Raw genomic sequence first — 11372 nt, forward strand, 5'->3', positions numbered from 1 at the left:
GCTGGAGCCATCTTGGTACCAGAGTCTTACTAGCTTCCGGAATACCGAAACCTGATTAACAACATTTTTGTTTTGAAACATAATGCTGATGTTCTCCCAGAGCTCATGAGCCTTGCTCTCTTCATTGAAGTTGTATAGGCTCATGTCAATGAAGCACCGTATGTACGCCGTTGTCTTCATGTGCATCACCTCCCATATCGCGGCGTCGATCTTGTCTGGTCTCTTGTCCCCGAACTGAACCGGCAACCAAAGATCTTTAACCACGAGCATGTCCCTCATCTTCGACTTCCACACCAAATAGTTGGAGCCGGTGAGCTTGAACATGCCTCCCTACGATTCATCCATTTTCTGTGTCGTTTCACTCTGATACCACTTTGACAGGAACACAAGCTCCCGATGAACAACACTCGGCCACAACCAAGCTTAGAATCAAACACAGAAAGACAGAAAGACGGGAATGAATGCACGACACAATGGAGAAAAGAGTACACAAGATGTTTACGTGGAAAACCCGAAACACGGGGGAAAACCACTGCAGTCCATTGACTGCTAACTATCACTATGTAACAATATACAATAGATGAACGCAGAGGCAATGTCCTCTTGTTCACTGTCTTCGCCACAGGCGGCGGTTACAACAGAGATACGAACTCTTTGTCTCTTTGTCTCTCTCTCTCTCTCTGTACACTGTTACGCTCTAATCTAGCGCGAACAAGAATGACAACAACTATATGTTCTCTGTTTGCCCTAAGTCATATTTATACTAATATGACTTTTCGGCTATTTACAAATATAGCCCCAATGGACTCTCAGAAACATATTTACAAATATGTCCCTCCATCCGGTGACCACTTCTCACCAGGCCTTCACCATCCGGCTCTTGCCGGGTACTCCTCATCCGGCGCTTGCCGGGTACACCCCACCCGGAGGGACTTGTTTCCTAACACGCATTTGTCATGTTGAACCTTTGGAGCACCTTTGTCACGTACTTTTCTTGTGACAGCCATAGCAATTTCTTCGACTGGTCCCTAATGATGTGCATCCCTAGTATCTGTCTTGCCTGACCCAAATCTTTCATTGAGAAGGTCCGGTTCAAGGCCTTCTTGAGATTTCTGATTTTGGTTCGGTCAGGTTCGACGATCAACATGTCATCCACATATAGCAGGAGTATCTGGAATTCTCCTCCGTCAAAATTCTTCACGAATATGCAGTGGTGAGCTTGCGTCTTGTGGTACCCTTGGTTGGTCATGAAGGAGTTGAAATTCCGGTACCATTGCAGGGGTGCTTGCTTCAGTCCATATAGGCTCTTCTTCAACCAGCATACCAGGTGCTCCTTCCCTTTCTTGATGAATCCTTCCAGTTGCTGCATGTAGATCTCCTCCTTGAGGTCCCCGTGGAAGAATGTCGTGTTAACATTGAGTTGTTCAACGTTGAGGTCCATGCTTGCCACTATACTCAACACAGTCCTTATGGATGTCATCTTTACTACCGGGGCAAAGTTCTCGTCGAAATCCAGTCCATTCTTTTGTTGAAAACCCTACACCATGATCTGGGCCTTGTACCTCGGTGGATTTCCGGCGTCTCCTGGTTTCAGCTTGTACACCCACTTGTTCCAGAGTGCCCTCTTTCCTTTCGTATGTGTGGTTCTCATGCATGGAATCCATCTCGTTCTGCATGGCACTCAACCACTTGCGGATGTGGGTGTCTATCTTTCCTTCTTCGAAGCTTTCCGGCTCCCCCTCATCGGTCAACAATACGTGCTTTGCATCTGGAAATCTCCTAGGGGCTTTTCTCTCTTTGAGAGGGTATCTCCGTCCTTGGTCATCCACTACCGGTTCCTCCGTTTGTTCTTCATCCGAATCTGATTTGAGGTCTTCACCGGTTTCTGTGTCCCGATCTTCTTCTTCTTCGATTGGTTTGGTCTCTTATCCGACTCCGGCCGGTTCTTCGAGTGTCGTCCGACTTCCGGCCGAATGAGTCCTTGTGTCTTTCGACTGATCTCTATCGGTCAATCCGGAGTCTGCTATCTTCTTCTCCAACTCCTAGTTGGCAATAGTCTTGTGTTCCATGAAGACTATGTCTCAACTTCGAAACACCTTCTTGTCGACCAAGTCCCACACTCGATAGCCGAACTCATCATTGATGTATCCAAGGAATATGCATGACCGGGTCTTTGGATCCAATTTCTCTCTCTTGTCCTTTGCTACATGCATGTAGGCGAGACAACCAAACACCTTCAAATACCAGTAAGATACATCTTTACCGGTCCATACTCTCTGTGGTGTGTCTCCGTTTAAGGGTGCTGAGGATGATCTGTTTATCACGTACGTTGTCGCGTTGTTACGCGTGTGCGTGTAGAAGGGGCGGGACCACGGGGGTCTCGCACTAGGGAGTACAGGAGAAAGAATAAGACACAAAATAAAAGCTTAGCTCAAGAGGAGATGAGAAAGAATAAGACAATAACATAGAATAGACGGAGGCAAGATACTCAACAAGCTAGTTTAAGGAAACATAAACTCTTTACAATGGTGCCCGCCATGGCCGCACCAAACGACTATGAGAAAACCCTAACCAAGGATGAATAACGAAACCCTAAACGAAACCCTAACCCTAAACGGTAAGAACTCTAGACTAAGTGGTATACCTTTCATACGCAAAATAGGCAACCCCTTCATAAGTGACCCCTCCCTTCCTTTTATAGCCCAAGGAGGGAGGGACCTTACAATGTGGGATAACATTTCCCCTCTTATTTCTATACACCATTTCCTAGTATACATGTGCACATGTTGCACACCACCGACTTGCCCATTCCACCCCGGTTTCACATTGTAGCCGGAAATCTTCACAACATCCATCCCCACCAAACTGCATGTCCACCAGTACATGCCAAGAAAGGAAAAGGGTGAGAGATTCCGGCGATGGTGATCAACCGGGTTCTTCGCCATCCCGGCACCCGACCGTCTTGCCAGTACCTTGTCGGCGCTGATCCGTCTTGTCGGTTCCTTACCGGCCCCGATCCGTCGGCTCCATCCGATCCACCACGTCCACCCCGTGTCCTCGAACCGGCGGCTCCATCCGATCCGCCATATCTGACGTTCGCGCCTTCTTCTTCGACCGGCCCTCCCGAACGTCGTTGCTGACCCGGTTGCTCTTCCTTTGTCCGCCTTGTATGTCCTCCAGATGCGCTCCCGATCTCTCCGATTGCACTCCAGATTCCGCCCTTTGCATGCCACATATGTTCTTCCTTTGGTTTTATCGTCTTCGCATGCCGAACACCTCGGCATGTCGACTCTTACCGCTCTGCGCTTGCCTTCCGTAGGCTCTTCCCATGCGCCGATGTTGTCCCCCAAATATGCGCTCATTCTTTGGCCCTTAGGCGACCCCATTCTGCGTTCCTTGCTTCTCCTTTGCCCGCCCTGCTCTCTCGCCGTAGAGCGTACCATCATGCCGACCTCCGTTTCGGTGTCCCTCGAGGCTCTCGTTACTGCCTCGCCTCGACTTGCGCCCTCTTGGCCTGCTTGGCCTTGCATGCCCTCCGGGAAGCCGCCGCGTTTTCTCTTCCCGGTGTGTACCACGTTGTTCTCCGCGCATCCTTCGTTCATGCCTATCACGCCCGTCTCGTTCCGTCGATCTTGGCGTCTCGTTGCATCGTTCGTCGTCTCGCGCTTGCCTCTCGAAGGCTTCCTCCGACTGTCATCGTCGGTCACTCGTTGCGGCTCCTTCGAATGCACGCTCATTCTTTGGTCCTTAGGTGACCCCATTACGCGCACCTCGATTCTCCCTTGCTCTCTGTGCTCTCTCGTAGTAGAGCGTATCGTCATCCCGACCTTCGTGTCGGGGTTCTTCGCGGCTCTCGTTACCGCTTCATCCCGACTCGCATCCTCTTGGCCCGCTTGGCCCCGCATGTCCTCCGGGATGCCACTTTTTCTCTCCCCGGTGCATAACTCTTTGCTCTCCGCGCACCATCCTCCGCTCTCGTCGTTCATTCGCCGATCCCGGCAACTCACCGGTCCGTCTCTTGCAGCGTGCTTGCCTCTCAAAGGCTCGACCGATCCACCGTTGCCGGTCACTCGTTGCCGGTCTTCCGGCTGCATGCTTGCTTCTTGGCCCTTCGCCGGCCGTAGTGCATATTTCGTATTACGCGCCTCATCCACCGTAGACGCAACCTCCACATCAATCTCTTCATCCTTCATTGTCGTAGCCCCTTCTGACTCCGGCTTGCCATCTTGGCCGTGCTCGTCTATCATCCCGTTCCGGTATCCTCGTCCGCTCTGGCTTCTGACTCGTCGCCACCACCCGCCGGCTCCTTGGTCTTACATCGATCCGCAACCGCCAAAGTCTCAAGGATAGATGTGGAGGGCTCCTCTCGCTCTTGGCCTCCCACCAAGTCGTACTCCTCGTGCATGCTTGGCCTCCTTCTCGCGCTCACCGGCTCCCACCGGGTGTTGTGGCTCGTTCGCCTCTACCTCCAATCATGCCGACTTAGCCTTCGCCCGTATCGGTCTCGGCCGATCGAGGTCCGGTTCGGTTGGCTCCCTTCCGTAATCGTAACTGGCCGGTACATGTTTGTCTGAACAAATCTGGCCTTGTAGGCTCTTCTTCGGTTCGGGCCCGGTTGACCGGACCCCACTCCAATCTTCTTCCGCTTCGTCTTCCGGTCGAGTCGGTCCCCGACACTCTCCTCTTTGCCGCTCCCGATCTCTCTGTCGGTCCTCTTGTATGTGCCCGTTCCGGGCCTTGCATCCTCATCTTCGTACCTGTTCGCTCCGGGCCACGCCTCCTCATGGCCACCGTCCTTCTCTCCGGTCTTATGTTGGCATTCGAGCGCAACTACCGTAGTCTCTGGTCTTGGTGTTGGGGGTCTCTCCTCTGTCCGCTATGACCTTCCTCGTCGTCGTTTCGATCGTCCTCTTTGCCGCCGCCACCTTCCGTCTCTCCGGTTTCATGTGGGCTCTCGGGGCCGACCGCCGATGTCTCTAGAAGTGGTGCTCCCCGCTTCGTAATCACCGGCCTCGTCCACGGCTGTCCCTTTTCCGCAAGACGAGAGGGTCGCTTGCCTTGCACCCTCTCCCACGTCGTCGCCGTTGCATGCTCTTCCGGCCTCCGTATAGGCCCCATCGTCCATGCATAGGGAGGCTTCTTCCTCCGCATCCTCGGATCGTCTCCGGCCCGACTCCATAATAAGCCCTTCTTTAGCTTCGAACTTCACCTTCACGCTCTCGCACGCCTCCCATACCAACGCCTCTAGGTCGTACTCCTCCGGTTGATCACCCATCGAGCTCTCTTCTGTCGGTAGTGCATAGCCGCTCACCGCCCTCTCTTCTCCGCCGCTCGTGGGCCACGTGGTTGCCGACCGCTCCCGGCATACCCACTCCGGTTTCGCATACCCGTACGCTTCCAATAGGGCTCCCTCCAAGGACACCCATGACTCGTGAGCTTCTCGTAGCTCCTTGACCTCCTTGTGCGCCGATACGGCCGCCACTCGAGGAAAATACTCTAGCCGCATCGCCTCGTCCACACCCCCTTTCGCCATCTCGGCCTTGTAGGCTCCCAAAAATTTTGGAACCTCATTCCCATTGAACCGGCTGACTTGATCGACCACCCTTTCGACAACTTGTTGAGCCGCATCTCGCTTCGCCATCTTTCGTCTGGCTTCCATCACGATCTTTGCCATCATCTCCTCGATGTTGAAGTCTTCTTCCATCTCCATGCTCCATTGCCGCCCTTCACGTCGGGTTCACCAAAGATGTTGCGTTGTTACGCGCGTGCGTGTAGAAGGGGCGGGACCACGGGGGTCTCAGACTAGGGAGTAGAGGAGAAAGAATAAGACACAAAATAAAAGCTTAGCTCAAGAGGAGATGAGAAAGAATAAGACAATAACATAGAATAGACGGAGGCAAGATACTCAACAAGCTAGTTTAAGGAAACATAAACGCTTTACAATGGTGGCCGCAATGGCCGCACCAAACGACTATGAGAAAACCCTAACCGAGAATGAATAACGAAACCCTAACCCTAAACGGTAAGAACTCTAGACTAAGTGGTATACCTTTCATACGCAAAATAGGTGACCCCTTCATAAGTGACCCCTCCTTCCTTTTATAGCCCAAGGAGGGAGGGACCTTACAATGTGGCATCCCAGAAGCACACCGGAATCAACCAGACGGGAGAGAGAAAGCGCGCGCTGGACACCGATTCACACCCACACACACACCATGCCGACCCAGCTCACGCTCTTATGTACAGAAGCGGAGGTAAGAGAACACCAAAACACCCACACAAACACCGGTGCGCAGAACCCTCCATGCATATATTACAAGACTAAGATACAATACTGGTATCGAGCCCGACCTAAGTAGCTTAGGTTACAACAATCGTCTACTACCAAGCCGCCGGTCGAGGTGGGGGGCCTCTCGGGCTTGTAGTGTCGAGCGGGGTCTTGCACAGAGAACGGGCAGGAAACAGGAACACGAGATGCCAAGGCTCGATACCAGTATTGTATATCAAAAATAAAACTCCCAAATAGGTCCATTAAACTGTTTATTTGCAATACATGTGCTTTGTCTGTTTTACAAGAAAACTGGTAATTGCTACTTGTGGCTACAAATTCCATGGCATACTGTTGTAAATACATTCATACACATTAGCACTAACTGTGTATAAACCTGAGCAGCTAATGTATTGCGACATTGGGACATTGATACACCTGACCAAATGAGAGTACATGTACGTCACTGGTTTGTCTTCTAATAGCCTATACACATAATCGTAATCATCACATAGTCTTGCATAAAAAATACCTTCGATGTAGAATGTCCCAGTAGATACAACATTTCCCCAAGCATCTAATATATTCTACGTTGCACACTGTATACTAATCGTGCACTTCAATATATAAAAATCAGCACCCTCTGAATTGCCTTCTTCTGCATTTACAAAGAAATTATCCCCAACATTTAAGACATCACTTAGAGTATCTCCATGTCCTTGATATGTGAAGTCAGCATTCTTTTCTGTTTCTCCATCAACTGCTTCCTTATTGTTCAATGTATGATACTCCCAATTCTAAATATATGCTTTGTTTAAACAATACCTCCAATTTCCCTACACAGAATGGAAGCAAAAACAAGTTAATTCTCTAACCACAATACAATGACCATCCAACCTAGAATAACCACGGACAACATGGAGAGATCGCAATTCGGGAATTCCTTGGCACTCTCAAGTCTTCTCCCTATTTACTTCATCTATCTTCACTTCCCAAAATTCACGTTTGATATCTCAGACCTGCGAGGAATAAACACCAGTTGCACTCGTTGACATATTAGCTCTTAAAAATTCAACTACATGTGTCGCACAATTCATCTCCACACCATCTACCTTTAGTTGTTCATGGGTAAGTGGCCGCTTTATAACAACACCTGCACCATCATGTTCACCTTTACCATGGCCAGACCCAAAAATAATCCATCTCATCTCCAAACCTGTTATAGCAGGATACCTCCCCACAAAATAAAATGGACGTCTAGCCTTGAATTGTGACGCAGCTCCATCAGACCAGACCCAATGTTGAGTAAGCTCAAAACGTTTAGCTAATAACCATTGCTAATGTAAGTTAAAACAATGTTGGACGAACAAGGTTTCATGCTTCTTATCATCAGAAATAAAAAAATGAATTACTTTATTAACATCACCTGAAACTCGAAAATATGTTATGTGCACAAAAATGGTTATATGCGCTCAACACCAATGCATAGATTAAATTTCATTCTATTGCTTGAAAGTATAATTCTCTACGAAATCTACTATTGAGACTACTACATCATTTGGAAAATCAGATATGCAAGTCTTAAACTGATGGGCTTGCCATGAATAAATGAAGTTGTGTTTAATGAACTTTCCTAGAGATACTACAAATACAGACACCAAATCCCTTGGTTTAAGCGACTTCCTATCCAGATCCTTTCTTTTACACACCTTTCCTTCGAAATTGGTGTCAACTGACTCAAATAACTTGACAGAGATTAGTATTTCACTACTCAATTCATTTGGACAACACCTAAATCTACTAGGGCCACAATCTTGACATAAACCCATGACACATTTATGACTGTGGAAGATGGCATCCGTTTCTGTCGAACACAATACTGAATCTAAAAGAGAACTCATGGAAGAGATAACATGCTTAGATGATTTACAGTGCTCATGCAGGCTCGATCGAAAAATTGGGCACACACAAGTGCAAATTGCATTTGTTAGGGAGGCACTATGGTGACGTAGTAGATTAATAGAGTCCTTGAGAAAAACCATTTGTACATGGTAAATGCAACAACATGTGTATCGATCCTTCAAGTGTCTCACAAAGTGTGGCTTTAGAAACTCGAATGTTCATAGTTGAACTTTGATATTTGGATGCATTCACCTGAACCTAATAAATAAATCGGCCTACATAATAAAATGGACATACTGATTTAGCTCTATGGCTAACTGGTAGCTAATTAGCTACTACTTAACCGAACGAATAAACAAAAAATCAACTTAATTAAACTATGTAGTGAGAGAAAAACAGAAAATCAACTTAATTAAACTATGAAATAGTGAGAGAAAAATGGAAAATAAACTTACTTGAACTATGAAATAATGAGAAAAAACAGAAAATCAACTTAATTAAACTATGAAATAGTGAGAGAATAACAGAAAATCAACTTAATTGAACTATGAAATAATGGGAGAAAAACAGAAAATCAACTTAATTGAACTATGAAATAATGAGAAAAACACAAAATAGTGGTTCTCTTGTGATTTCTTCCTTCGTTAACTGGGTTGCCTCCGAGTTTTTGACTACTCGAAAATAGGCTTCAAGCATCGGTCGTATCCCCGGCAACGGCGCCAAATGTTAAAGATCTATGTATCGATGGAGTAGGCTCCTCGATGTCGTAGCGGGACTCGGACCGGCGTATACCCTCTTGATGGCGAATCGGGTGGGGGTGGTTGTCAGACACCTCCGAGCCTCACACTCACTTAACAACTAATAGATAATTAGACACAATATCTCTCTCACTCTCTCAAGCTCACTTTCATAAACAATGGGGTAATGAATGTAGACAACAAGATTAATGAATATATTTATTAACCCTCTTTGCTAAGAGGTCTAGCACCAACAAAGGAGAAAGATTAGTGTTCTCTACCTAAACACTTCACTAATCTCCCTTAAGCTCAAAGGTTAGAAGAAAGAGGAGAGCAAGCTTCTAGCTCTTCATCATTTAGGAGATCTTTACAAATGGGAGAACCTCCTCAAAGCCACTACTATGTGGTTTATATAGCTGTCACGTTTAGGGTACGGGCCTTTCACACTTGGATGTCTCTTTGATTCTTTTCCTCTTGCTATTTCCCTTACGTCCTTGTTGATGCGTTCTTAGTCGTGACTGGTTGTGTTGTTATCCCAGTGCTTAACAGATGTTCTATGGCCATTTCGAGTACAAGGTGATGCCTTTCGGTCTTACCAACGCCCCAACAGTCTTCATTTCAGCATTTTCATTCCAACAATTTCCGTCAATCTTTCGGTAGAGATGTGTTCTCGCACTTAAGAAGATGTCCATCATGACCTCTCCCTTGAGCTCCGTGTTGTTGGCAAACAGTATAAGTATCACGCTAACTATCATCGCTTGGCTACGCCGACCTTTGCAGTTGATGACATGGTTTGGTTACAATGTCGCCACATCGCCACCACCTGTTCCTACGCAAAGCTAAACTACAAAAAGCTAAGCCTCTTCCATATCATCAAGCGAATCAACGCAATCGCATTTCGGTTAGCACTTTCCCCAAGCTTTAGGATTCACAATGTTTTCCACATCTCTCTCCTTGAACTATACCATCCTTCTTGAATTCCGGGAGGACAACCTCCTCCACCGCCACCCGTGGAATTATTGACAGGGGAGGAGTACAAGGTTGACCAAATCCTCAACTCCTACTTGCGGCGATGCCGACTTCAATATTTGGTTTTATGTAAAGGTTACCCCATTTCGGATGCCACGTGGGAACCGGTTATGCATTTACAAAATGGTCCCGAGGGTATTTGAGCTTTTCATCTAGTTAGTGGCATTTTTGTGGCATACATTGAGCTTAGTATCTCTAGATTTTATAAAGCACTTCTTTCCAATATCTTAGATTTAGAAGCAGGTATTGATTCATGGACCAAAAAATTGCCTTAACACTTCAAATCTTCTTTAAAAAACTGCCTTGCCCAACATTTGTCATAGTCATAGATGGTCAACCATTGCCTCTTGACAAAGTCTATGTTTGTTCATGTACTTACCATTATTCTAGCTTATGTGATTTCATCAATATAATCCATTCTCAATCTACTTTTGTTTGAGCTTCACAATCTAAAGATTCTTTGGAGAAAATGAGTTATCCTAGAATCCCAAAAGAACCATACATTTATCCTTCCTTAGTCAAGTTGAAGGTGTGATTGGATCTCAATAATATATCTACAAAGGTTTTTAAAAAAAAAGGACAAAAAAAGAATATCTATATTCATCACCCAATCCACAAAAGGTGGATATCTTACATCCAACGAAGGATGCAATGCAAGCCATCATCCTGATGTGTACATTGCCGGAAAGTTGGGAGAACTTGGTGGTGACTCTCAGCACCTCCTGCACCGAAGATAACTTGTCCCTACAAACGGTAAAGACAAGTATTTTGAACGAAGAAGCGCGTCGGAGAGATAAGGAACCGGCCTCCGACCCGAAGATGTTGTTTACCGAATCGGATCGGGGAAGACAATGGAACCGGAGTCCGCAAAGACGGGAGAAGTCGGGGACCCGGTCGCAGTCAAGAGGAAGGCCCACATGCTTCCACTGTGGGAAGCCGGGGCACTTCCGAAAGAATTGTCGGCATTACCGAAAGGACAACGGAGCCGACGACACCGATTCGAAGAAGTCACCGGAGAGAAACGGTGCATACCGGGGAGCCACGGACCGGAGAGGTTCGGATCGGCGAGGGCAGGACCGGAAAGGAACAACGGCACTCGCGGCAAGTGAGGAAGAGATCATGCTCATCACCGAAGAAGGTGAACTAAACATTGCCGGCGATGAGACGACCTGGGTGGTCGATTCCGGAGCATCGTTCCACCTGACCCCGGAGAGAAGATACTTCTCATCCTACACAGCCGGCGAGCATGGCTGTGTTCGGATGGGAAATGAAGGTACGTGCCGGATTGCCGGCATCGGAGACGTGTGGTTGACAACCCCGACTGGATGCAAAATGCTGCTGAAGGATGTCCGACACGTTCCGGAGGTCCGACTGAACCTGATTTCGGCCGGGAGGCTAGATGATGAAGGCTACACGGGTAGCATCCGGAACGGTGT

Source organism: Azolla caroliniana, unplaced genomic scaffold, assembly GCF_043228905.1.
Source record: "Azolla caroliniana isolate FFs.n. ecotype wild unplaced genomic scaffold, voAzoCaro1.0.p SCAF_18, whole genome shotgun sequence".
Taxonomy (NCBI): domain Eukaryota; kingdom Viridiplantae; phylum Streptophyta; class Polypodiopsida; order Salviniales; family Salviniaceae; genus Azolla; species Azolla caroliniana.